At 48.8% G+C, this 12,621-nt stretch overlaps 1 protein-coding gene and 1 non-coding gene across 2 annotated transcripts in view; both read right to left on the bottom strand.

Moving 5' to 3' along the window:
- The window catches only part of GRK3 (G protein-coupled receptor kinase 3), a 69,975-nt gene that overhangs the window by 35,672 nt on the left and 21,682 nt on the right, over nt 1-12,621 (bottom strand). The gene's annotated exons all lie outside the window — the stretch shown is intronic.
- TRNAP-AGG (transfer RNA proline (anticodon AGG)) lies at nt 12,517-12,591 on the bottom strand. Its single transcript has one exon. It is a non-coding gene; the product is annotated as a tRNA-Pro (tRNA).

The raw sequence follows: 12,621 nt of genomic DNA, 5'->3' as shown, positions 1-12,621 counted from the left end.
AAATTATCCACCCCTTTAAAAAGGATGCAATGGAATCTTGCTGGCATGAGTCAAAATCCTCATTTCAATTTTTCTTTCTTCCTGTTGAAAACTGAACCCCAAGTCTTTATATCATTGAGCCATCTGGTGCTCCTCATGTTGATTACACACACACACACACAGCCCTTGCACATTCTCCAACAACAGGTTGCATTCCAAGGATCCGTTCTTTGAATAGCAGCACTTCCAGCAGCCAAGGCGTGTGCCTTCCCCCAACTCTTGCAACAAGGGGAAACAGACACCAGAAGCAGAATAGATCCATAACACCCACCGCATTGTCTATGAACCAATTAGCATATCATATTTACAAATGATTACTGGTATTTACAACACAAAAGATGCATAAAACAAACCATTAAATTATTGTTTCCAAATTGATTGATTTCAGGCCAAAATGGACAGAAGTGAAATGGAATCTATTTGTTTGTCCCTAAAAAGAACGACAAAGGAGTCCCATGTGCAAATTCATATCTAGTTCTATAAACATCAAATACGCCAGACAAAAGGAAGCCAAGACAGCAGCTTGCAACCATCGACAGATGACCCGCATTCACCTTGTTTTCTTTCCTCCAAGAGGACGAAAACGTTTCCCTGAGACCCTTGTGGCTAGCAATGGCTACTGGCCTTTCCAAGGTCCTATAAACAAACAAACACTGTGATATGCTGGCTAACACATTTTATCAAGAATCTTACAAATCTTTCGACACATTATAAAGAAGAAGAAGAACTGCAGACTTATACGCCGCCCTTCTCTCTGAATCAAAGACTCAAAGTGGCTTACGATCTCCTTTATCTTCTCCCCCCACAACAGACACCCTGTGAGGTGGGTGGGGCTGAGAGAGCTTTCACAGCAGCTGCCCTTTCAAGGACAACCTCTGCCAGAGCTATGGCTGACCCAAGGCCATCCCAGCAGGTGCAAGTGGAGGAGTGGGGAATCAAACTCAGTTCTCCTCGGTAACAGTCCGCACACTAAACCACTACACCAAAGTGGTTTTTTCAACTTTACAATATCACAAAGAAAAGTTCATCCAATCAGCACCTGAATATAGGCTCATTTTGTCAAAGTAAATAATTCCCCCCACCCACCCTTCCCGGCCTTGTCAGAACCAGAACTATGCATTTTCTTGGTATGTCCCACTGAGCACAATGAGAACAGAAGAAGACTCTGCTGGATCAGACCAGCGGCCCCTCTAGTCCAACATCCTATCTCAACCTTGGGCAGCCAGTCCCTCTGGAGGTCCAACATAGTAGACGCCGAGGCTTTCCTTAACATTGCATCCAGCACCAACATTCAGAGGTTGACTTCCTCTGGATATGAAGGCTCCCTTTTGTCACAATGGTTGGTAGCCACTGAGAGACCTATCCTCCATTAATCTATTTAATTCCTTTTTAAAGCCATCTACCCAGGGGTGTCAAACATGCGGCCTGGGGGCCAAATCAGGCCCCCGGAGGGCTCCTATCAGCCATCCAAGCAACTGGCTGTTACCTGCTTCCTCCTCTCTCTCACTTCCTTCGCATTACGGTTTGCTTTGCCAGGCTTGCTCAATCGCACAGGAGTTACAGAGCAAAGTCTCTATTTTCTCCATTGGCTGAGGCTCCTCCCTTGGGGAGGAAGGGGGAGGGATAGCTTACTTTGCCAGGCTCTCTTAATCGCACAGATACAAAGAGGGAAGTCACTAGGACAATCTGTAAAAACACCCTAACAGTTATAGTGACAAAATCACTAAACTTTACGCATAACAATGAACTATTTATAATGAAATAACATCATTTTACAAAAATACATCATTCATAATACATAATCAGTAGTGTTCCAATGTATAGGAGGCCGACTAATTATCCTGCTTCGAAGTATTCTTCCAGCAAAGGTGCACTCTACATCAATTCCACAATGGGGTTATACAACTCCCATAAGATTTACAACATTCCATTGGAAGGTAACCTCACACTCTTCCTCCTTCAACATTTAACATTCTTTGTATTTAATCTTCAAAACAGACATAATGCCTTATCAGTTTTACATTCTGGGACCAGATGCAATACAGCTCAAGGCGTTGCAACTCTCAATCGCACAGCAGAGCTACTGAACCAAGCCTCTCTTCCTTTGGCTGAGGCTCTTCCCCCTCCTGGTCCCGTGGGGAAAGAAGGAAAGAGCCAGAGATTCCTTTGCCCAATTCCCTGGATCCCATGGGAGAGATGAAGAAAGCAGCATTAAGACAAACAAGTGTAATGTTTTAAGTTTTTTTAAAAAAACCTTCAATTGTGTTTGTCTGTGTGCTTTATAAAGTTTACATCTCTGCTACCTGGCATTACATTTTACGACACGCACGGCCCAGCCCGACAAGGTCTCATTTATGTCAGATCCGGCCCTCATAAGAAATGAGTCTGACACCCCAGGCTGTTCAGATATATAAACTCATTATGCATGTATATTTCAACACTTGTGTAAAATGTAACGCATGCTTTGTAATATTACAACATATCTTTCAATAAATGCTTATTGCTTTTTTAAAAAAATTGCACTGTGCTCTCCCTGCAACAAGCCTGCCACTTATTTGTCCTGATTCTGTCTCCAAACATCACGAAAGAACCATTTCTTGTTGTTTTTAGCATCTTTCGCTAGCCTGGCCTCATCTGGAGCTTTAGCTTGCCTGCTGCTCTCCCTACAAGCACTGGTGATTTGGTTGTATCCATCCTTGGTTATAGGGCTATCCTTCCATTTCATAAATAAGCCTCTTTTAAATGTTCAGATCTTTGGAAAGCTGTGTGTGGAGCCATCTTGGCTTCTTTAGGCTCCTCCAGCTTTTCCTGCTTAATTGGAATTGTTTGTGATTGTGCTTTCAATACCTCACTTTTAAAAAAACTCTTAAAACTCCCTTCTCCTTAAGTATTCCCAACCATGGGATTCTGCTTACCATAACTTTATTAAAATTAGTTTTTCTATACAGCTTTTCCTTTCCCCAAGATCTTAAATTCCAAAATTGTGTGGTCACTGCTACCTGCTGCTCATACCCCATCCACCAGTTCTTCTCTGTGGGAGAGAATCAAGCCCAAGACATCCTTGTTTCCTCCTCCACCTTCTGAGAAATGAAGCTATCAGCAGGACAAATCAGGAATTTATTAGACTGGCCTTTATTTAGACTCGAAGATAGATCCGGGTGGGTAGCTGTGTTGGTCCTAGAGCAACAGAATCCTGAAGCTGGTCCTGAAGTTAGAGTCCAGTCAGGCACCTTTAAGACCGCCAAAGTTTTATTCAAGATTTGAACTTCTGAGTGCAAGCGCATTTCTTCAGTGCGCAAGCACACGAAAGCGCAAACCTAGAATAAAACTTTGGTGGTCTTAAAGGTGCCTGACTGGACTCTGACTTTGTTCTATTTAGACATAAAGTTGGAGATGTGAATTAAGCAGAGGACCAGCGCCTGCTTCATTTCAATTCCCACAATGCCTCAATTTTTTAGAATGTTTGACCACTGAGGATGGCTAGTTCTGCTCAGCTTTTTATAGCTCATTAAAGATTTATTGCGGCAAAAACTTTGATAGGCATCTGATGAAGTGGGGGGGGAAGTGGGGGGGACGGTGGCTCAGTGGTAGAGCATCTGCTTGGGAAGCAGAAGGTCCCAGGTTCAATCCCCGGCATCTCCAAAAAAGGGTCCAGGCAAATAGGTGTGAAAAACCTCAGCTTGAGACCCTGGAGAGCCGCTGCCAATCTGAGAAGACAATACTGACTTTGATGGACCCAGGGGGGTCTGATTTAGTATAAGGCAGCTTCATATGCTCATATGTTCATAAGTGGTCATGGATCTGTCAGTCTCTAATGTTTTTGTTTTGTTTTCCAGTGTAATATAATAACGCAGCTACCTTCCTGGAAATCTTAAGAGATTTTGTGCTGTCCTGGGTTCAGATCCATACTTTAAAACCTCTGCGCGTAGGAGGCTTAAATATATTCCTCTTTAATACTGTTCCTGACAGGTCTTGCTCTGTCAATGGACAAAAGCTGTGTATGTGTGACAGCAATCTGCAAAGTTCTTGGCAGGAAGTCTTAAGATTCATCCATGTGATTTTCTTGTTCTGCGGATAATGTCTAAGATGCTGCGTAAATAAAATGCAAAGCAGATTTCTTGAGTAGCTGCTAAAATGGGGGAGGGGGGTTTGTCTTAGAACAGTGACAAGAAGCCATCATTAACGGGCAACTTTAAACAGGCGTGGAATGAGATGCTAATGAGTGAAGAGCCCATCATAATTAGGTCAAGGATGCATAAAGCCACGAGATGCTTTGAGGGGTGGGGGTGGGGAAGATAGTTATCAAGATCTAAATAGCTTCAGGAAATACAATCTTCTCCCGCCCCCCCTGTTAAAGAGGACTTGTCCATTTCAATGCAATGCAAACAGAAGGTTCTGAAGATACGCAACACAAGCAATATAGTTGATTAACACACAGCACGTTTGTAAAACAGAGTTACACCCATCTAAGTTCATGAAGCCAATAGGCTTTTAAAGAGTGCAGCTTTAGAGAACTGTACTGATAAGAAAATAAAACTACACAATATACATACATCCATATCCATTATGTGTGCGTGTTTGTATATATTATCATGATTTTTTTTTAATTGCACGGTGAAGGTGTTGGCCAAACAAGCCCTATTCCTCACTTCAAGTTCGTTGCACCTCAAGGATTCATTCAAAACCACATTCAGCACAAAAGACTGATGTGGCAAAATGGACCTGCCTCGGGGCTCTCCTTTGTAGCAGGAACTCCTTTGCATATCAGGCCACACCCCTCTTATGTAGCCAATCCTCCTGGAGCTTACAGGGCTCTTAGTACAGGGCCTCCTGTCAGCTCTAGGAGGATTGGCTACATCAGGGTGTGTGTGGCCTAATATGCAAAGGAGTTCCTGAGTCCTGCCTCATCTCAAAACTACAGGCCCAGCGAGCCATACAGTGAGGGCAGAAAAGCCCTGGAGTTTCCTACTCCTTTGCCACCCCCCTCGCCTTTCCAGGTCCATCATTTAGCTTCATTATCCCATTTCTGGGAGCCAGCACAGTGTCATTGCTAGAATGCTAGACTAGGATCTGGGAAACCCAGGTTCGAATTCCCGCTCTGCCATGGAAGCTGGCTGGGTGGACACACAGCCTCACCTCCCTCGGAGGGACGTTGTGGAAGGGGAGAATATTGTAAGCCCTGGTCCGTGGGTGGAAGGCCTGCCCCTGCAATCAGCTGCTCCGCAGGAGACACCAGACGGGGATGGCCTTGCCCAGGCAGCCTGACCAGAGGCTGTGAAGACCGAGAGCAAGCCAAGAAACATACCACCACCACCCTCAGAGGAGGGGAGGGCGAGGGGAGGGCACACCCAGCTGGAGAGCTCACTGGCCCACTTTCCCTTCACTCAGTATGGGCCCACCCCTGAAGAGAGGACATTGGGACAGTCCAAGGTCAGCCATTGGAAGACTCCAGGATCAGCCCACCCCCAGGAAATTCTTTGTTAAGTCAGCCCAGGGAAGGCCAAAGAGGAAGGGCCAGACTTGTCCCAGAATTCCATGGGGATTGAATAACATACAGAGCAGAGGTTCATCAGTGGCTCTTAGCCACAGCTTATTGTTGGAACTTTCTGTCTGGAGCAGTGATGCTCTGTCTTCTTGGAGCTTGGGGGGGGGGGGCACAGTGGGAGGCCTTATAGTGTCCGGGTCACACTGATGGACCTCCTGATGGCACCTGGAATTTTTGGCCACTGTGTGACACAGAGTGTTGGACTGGATGGGCCTTTGGCCTGATCCAACAGGGCTTCTCTTCTGTTCTTATGTGACACAGAGTGTTGGACTCGATGGGCCATTGGCCTGATTCAACATGGCTTCTCTTATGTTCTTACGTCTGGGGCAGTGATGCTCTGTATTCTTGGTACTTGGGAGGGGCAACAGTGTGAGGGCTTCTAGTGTCCTGGCTCCATAGGTGGACCTCTTGATGGCACCTGGGTTTTTTTGGCCACTGTGTGACAAAGAGTGTTGGACTGGATGGGCCACTGGCCTGATCCAACATGGCTTCTCTTATGTGACACAGAGTGTAGGACTGGATGGGCCATTGGCCTGATCCAACAGGGCTTCTCTTATGTTCTTATGTGACACAGAGTGTTGGACTGGATGGGCCACTGGCCTGATCCAACATGGCTTCTCTTATGTTCTTATGTGATGCAGAGTGTTGGACTGGATGGGCCACTAGCCTGATCCAACATGGCTTCTCTTATGTTCTTATGTGACACAGAGTGTTGGACTGGATGGGCCACTGGCCTGATCCAACATGGCTTCTCTTATGCCTTTATGGTGTGTGTTGGGGGGTGTTTGTGGAAATCAGGGTGAAAGGGGAAACTTCTCACCCTCTTCTGAGGCTCTTCCTGGGGCAGGACACGTAGAAGGGAATGCTGGAGGGCATTACAGCCCCCGACATCTTGACAGCTACTTTGTGTCCACCCCTCCCCATGGGGGAGAACATGGGGGAGAACAGTGGGGCATACATGAAATAACTGAAAAGATATTCCCTGCTGGACAACAACAGACACGGCCCAATCCTCACCAGCCCATAAAACCAGCCAAACAGAGAATGGACTAGTCATTATTCACTCTATTCAACTTCTATGCAAAGCTAGGAGGAGAAATCACGTGTGGTTTCCGAGGGGGATGTCATTAGCCCGCTGATGACACCCAGCTCTTTGTTTCGCTCTCCAAATTGCCAGATGATGCGTTAAAAGCCTTAAGCCACTGCCTGACTGCTGGGGTTAAACAAACTGAAACCAACCCCCAAGATGGAGGTCACGCTGGCTGGGAAGTCTAGAAGGATCTTCTCGCTCCCACTTTTGATGGGGCCCAACTGACACTCACTAACTCGGCCAAGGCCTCTGAGTTCTCGCTGGAACAAGAGAGTTGCTGGAGAAACAAGTAAGTGCAGCTGCAAAAGCCCCTCCCTTCCACTGTCATTTCGCCCAGAAGACCTTGACTGGGCCAATCCGGCCACACGGATCCATGTCACTGTCATCTCTAGGCTAGACTCTTGTGATGCACTCTACTCTGCCTGGTCAACGTGGAAACTCCAAGAGGCACAGAACACTGCAACTTGCTTGAACCGAGGCAGAGCAAGCCTCATTAGACCCATTCTGCAGTCACTCCAACAGTTCCCTGCCAGTCACTGGGTTCAATTCAAAGCCCAGCGTGGCCTCAGACCAGCCTGTCCGCAGGACCTCCTCTCTCACCGTGTTCTGCAGCGACATCTGCGCTCATCCAAGCAAAGTCTTCCAAAACCTGCCATCATGCAAATGGGCAAGATGGAGAACTCCCTTTGTGGGAGAATTCTCAGTAGCGGCTCCCTCCTGCTGTGCTCCCCCACCTCTGTCCTCCTGCAAACCCTTGGCGAGGCTAACTTCTGGTGCCCCCCCCCCACCGAGTCACATGGGGGGACACCCAATTAAGTGCCCCCAGGAGGCTGGCGCCCTAGGCAACTGCCTCGCTTGCCTAAGAGCAGGGATGGCCCCACTGCAAAGCCCCCCCCCCCCGCACAGAAGGGCTCAGGGAGGCCTTCTCGGCTACACCGCCATTTTTTTGCTTGATAGAAAACAAAGATATTGACGCTTTTTAAATTTCATAATTATGCCAAATGATACAATATTATATGCCAGCTAAGTTATAAATAATGCATTTTAAATCAGTAAATAGAAGTTTAGCTTTGAAAGTAAAGTATTGAATGTATTTCAAATTTTCCCCAACATTTTCATTTTTTCCGGTGGGGGAGGGGACTCATGCTTTCCCCCACCCCCCACCGCCGGGCTTCAAAAGTTCCAGAGATTTTACACTTCTAGTTGTGGGACTAGAAGTGTAAAATCCTCATTATATCTAATCCACAAGGTGAGCCTGACCCCATTTCCCGGCAGCAGGAAATCAGGGAGGACTGTGGTGAGGCTCACCCAAGATGGCATCTCTTTTCCTGGCCCCATTTCCCAGGGTTCTCGGTGTGCCGGAGGGGTGCACAAACTCTCCTCTTTCCCAGCCAGAGAGGCAATCGTGCCTGGATGTACCATTATGAAGGCAGCAATGCGGTAAATTTGTTTCTGCAGAAGGCAACTCCCAGCGAGGGCAGCTTCAGGCCCAGCAGAGAGGAATGTGAACCTAAAGCAAACATATTCAATCGCAGAGCTTGTTAACAGCTCCAAGAATGAGAGTGACTCCTGCTAATCCCCTTGGGAATCAGAGGAGGGCCGCTTACCCAAGAGAAGCTGAGCTGCCCCTGCGAACTCTGACCTCACCGAGCACTGGGCGGAAAAGGAGACGGTGGCCAAGTCTCCCAGCCCTGAACACACGGTGGGGCTGCCCGCGGCTGCTCGGAGACAGAACGCCTGCTTTGTACACCCAGAGTTCAAGCCCCGTTAAAGGATCTCAGGTGGAAAGAGTGTGGGGAAAGACCTCTCCTCATCTGAGGACTGCAACTTGTCAGAGGAGACCATGCCAAGAGAGATGGACCAGGGGGCTGGACTCAGCCCAAGGCAATGTGACAAGTTCAAACCACCACCCCCCCAAAAAAAAATCCAGGGGGCAGCATGACTAAGACCAGTCCTGGGCCACTGGCCAGAACACAGTGGACAAGGACTTATCCCTCAGGCGCTGGGACATGACTAGAGTCAGAAATTAATTTAAAGGAAACGTAGGACAGCAGAGATCCAGCAAGGAGCAACTGGCGAAAAACGAGATCTGCATCCAGTGGTGCTTTAGAAGACCCTGATCTCTCAGGCGCTCTTGGTCTCTTCTATTGCAGCCCAACCCAGCGATCCACCTGAAACCATCTGCACAGAGAACGGCAATGTCTGAAGTAAAAATGAGGACACAATGGCCTCAGAGGGAGGACACTGCCCCAAAAGCAGCGCTCCACAGTGAAGTCCAACTCCCAGGGACTGAGGATGCGATGGAGGAGTCCCTCCCCCGGGGTGCAGACACCGCCGGCTGTCTCCAACACCGGAACTCAGTCTGCATCTGGGCCTACGTCATGCAGAGGCTTCAAGTCCGTGGATGCTGGACAGCTTGTTTCAGATGGTATGTTGAGAAGCCATCTCCCAGTTCTGCAAATTCAACGACAAGACCTTGGTGATGCAGATGCCCCCCGCCCATGGGAACACCCTTTTCCTTGGTCTTCAGGTGGCGGCCAGCCAGCTCTGGGAAGGTCACCCATCGTATCCACGGAAAGCTGAGCCCAAAGCAGCAGCCACATCTTTACAGTCAGAGACCTGCTCTCTCACGCTGTCTACAAACAACCTGCAGACCTGGTCTTGCCTACAAACATCAGGCCAACCTCACAGGAACCAGAAGGCTATGGCGTGTGAAACCCTCGGCACACGGATCACAAACCCTCTCTAGATGTGAAGGCCCCAAACCTATGTATGCTCACGTAGAAAGAAGCCTCCATGAAACCCTCAAAGCCGGCTTCTGTGCCAACTGAACAAGAGGAGAGGGCTGGAAGAATCAGCGTAATGCAACAGGTCTAGGACAGGAGCTACAAACACACACACAAACACACACTCATCCTCTTGAGCTCCTCTTCCTGCCTGGTCTCCAGACAACAGAGATCAGTCCCGCTGGAGAAAACGGTGGACTCTAGTGTTATGTTCCCCTGAGGTCCCCCCCTCCAAGTCTCTCCTCTGCCTCCCCATTCTGAAGGGCCATGGCTTAGTGAATGTCTGCAGCACCCTCTCAACTTTAACCCTCTCGACTGCCACTCACCCCAAAGGAACTTGGGCGGGGGTGGGGGTGGGCAGGGGTTCCCAAGTACTTCCCAAGACGTGGGGTTTCCAGGCTGCACAGTGTGCTAGGAAGCCAGAGGATCCAGCTGAACTCTGCAGTAAAGACACCCTCAAGATTGCAGATGATGCACAGAGCCCAGATCCTCCACAGGCCACGCAGCTCCATTCCCGTGGCTACCAACACCCTCTGTGGCTTTCTCCAGGTTCCACAGTGGGGGCCCACAACTCGGAACCTCCCCCATCGCATTCTCTCAGCACCTTGCTGCATGCACTAACCCACAGCTGAGCCATCAGCACCCGCTGCTAGCAGGACACTCACTGGCCTGTGATAATTGAACTAGACGTTGCTTCCTCAAAACCTCCTTTTACAACCTGCTCTGAGGCTTATAAAACCAAAAGCAGGATCCGTTCCAGGCAGACCCAGCTGAACTATCTGGGCCTTTCTGTGGCCTGTGAACCTTGGCCAAGGCAGAAAGCTCTACCTTTCTTTCGCATCTAATTCCAAGGAGGCTGTTAATGTTCAGAACTGGGGCCTGAAGTCAGAAACGGGCTGGATGAAGGTGAACAAGCTGAAACGAAAACCTGACGCAACAGAGATTCTCTGAGTCAGCAGAAAGGCAGAGCAGGGACTTCTGATCTCCCCTGTCTTGGATGGGGTTAGACTCCTCTTGAACTCGACACAGCTGTCACCTTAGAAAACCAGATGGCTGCTGCAATGGTCCAGAGTGCTTTCGCCCAGCTTCAGCTGGTGTGTGCCAACTGCGCCCACCCCTGGATCAGTCAGATCTTGCCACAGTGGCTCATGCCTCCTAGTTACCTCTAGATTAGACTACTGCCATGTGCTCCCCTCGGGGCTACCCCTGAATATCCAAATTAGGTTACCTAATTTGAATTTCTGGCTTTCCTTATTTTAAGTAAGCAGACAGTGCATTTCATTGGGGAGATAAAAGGGAAAAGGGGCTAGAGGGCTTGCTTTTTGAAAAATGAAGCTTGCCATACGGGGGGAACCCTGTAGCCCCCGGACTGTATCAGCAACCTCCACACCAACTGAGTAGCTGCACGAGCCCGTCTCTGTGTTGAAACCAAGTCAGACTAAGCAGAACTAGCCTTGCCTCAAAAGAAAGCAGCTTCAGGCAGCAGCGTTCCTCTCTTGAAAAGATCACCTCTTCCCCCCACAAACATCAGCACCCAGCTGCCAATAAACCAATTTCTGTCGAAGTCGAAGCAGAGAGAAACAGGCCAGAAGAAACATAAAAATTAATCGGCTGTGCCGTCTCAATGAGCTGGATCAAGTTCAAGTCCCTCCACAATAGGCATGTAGAAGCTTTCCTGAAAATAAATCCACGCCAGCATGGCTGGCAAAGACGTCTGGTGTGCCGGAGAAGGGCAGAGGAATTGCTTTGGTCCGCCCATCAGGCCAAGGGAAAGGTCCCTCTCTGCCCAAGAGCCCAGGGAGCTGGAGAAGCTGTCCGTCTTGAAGGACTGCCCGGCAGGCTTGGTCTACAGCTTTGTTCCCTCTAGGATGAGCTAGCTCACAGTTTTTCAGCCTCTGGCTCACACATTTTTGTCTTAGTTAAGGAAAAAGGGCCCCAGAGCAAACTAATTTATGCAGCAAATTGCTTGCTCACAACTTTAATGCCAGCAGCTCACAAGACTCCACAGCTGAGAGCAGGGGTGGGGAACCTCTGTCCTGAGGGCCGTATTGGTGTGGCCCTCAGGGACTGCTGGGCCGAACCAAGCCATGTGGCAGCCTCCCTGGGGCCTGGCTGGCCAGCGAGAATCATGGGGCCCAGCCGTGCTGTGCAGCAGCCTCCCCAGGGCCAGGCAGGGATCACAGGGCCCAGATGTACTGTGCGGCAGCCTCCCTGGGGCCTGGCTGTTCGGCCAGAATTGCTGCAGGGCCTGGAAAAGTTACAGCCACAGTTCAGTTTGCACTTGATTATCCCAGAGGGTGTGACCTAATATGCTAATATTATGGGGTGTGGACTAATATGCTACTGAGTTCCTGCTGGGCTTTTTTTACAAAAAAGCCCTGGACCTATGCATTTGCCTAGGGCGGCGGGCTGTGTGTGTGTGTGTGTGCACGCACGCACGCGCCAGATTAGGCTCTCCTCACATGACATCAAATAGAAAAACAATTATTTGCATTAATTTTGCTGGCCTGAATCATTAGCCCTTGGCAGAGCACTGTTTTTTATGTTGATAATTTTTTATGGCTTGCGAATGATGTTATAAATATCCATATGGCCCTTGGCAGAAAAAAGGTTCCCCACCCCTGGCTTAGAGGGAGCACTGGCACACAGCAGCTTCTTCGCACATCCACTTAAGATGGGTGACAGTGCCATTGTTGCAGATCAGTCTAATAGACCAGTGTGCAGAAGGTTGTATTCTGTTTCCTGCATATGTTTTTCCTCCTCTCACTGCACTGCTTTCTACGTACGTTAACACCTTTTGCTGCATTGTTTAACATACCTCTAATGCTTTTTGCTTCCATTTGCATCTCTGTAATCCTAGCCCTTACCAAAGACTGTGCAATCTGCTCTGAGTCTCTAAGGAAGATGGACTATAAATGAAATATGAACATATGAAGCTGCCTTATACTGAATCAGACCTTTGGTCCATCAAAGTCAGTGTTGTCTTCTCAGACTGGCAGCGGCTCTCCAGGGTCTCAAGCTGAGGTTTTTCACACCTATTTGCCTGGACCCTTTTCTGGAGATGCCAGGGATTGAACCTGGGACCTTCTGCTTCCTAAGCAGATGCTCTACCACTGAGCCACCATCCCTCCCCGAATAAACCACTCGCGGAGCCCAAACTG

This window comes from Heteronotia binoei, chromosome 11 (genome assembly GCF_032191835.1).
Source record: "Heteronotia binoei isolate CCM8104 ecotype False Entrance Well chromosome 11, APGP_CSIRO_Hbin_v1, whole genome shotgun sequence".
Lineage (NCBI taxonomy): Eukaryota > Metazoa > Chordata > Lepidosauria > Squamata > Gekkonidae > Heteronotia > Heteronotia binoei.
The sequence above is the reverse complement of the archived record's forward strand: the minus strand, read 5'-3'. Positions and strand labels throughout refer to the sequence as shown.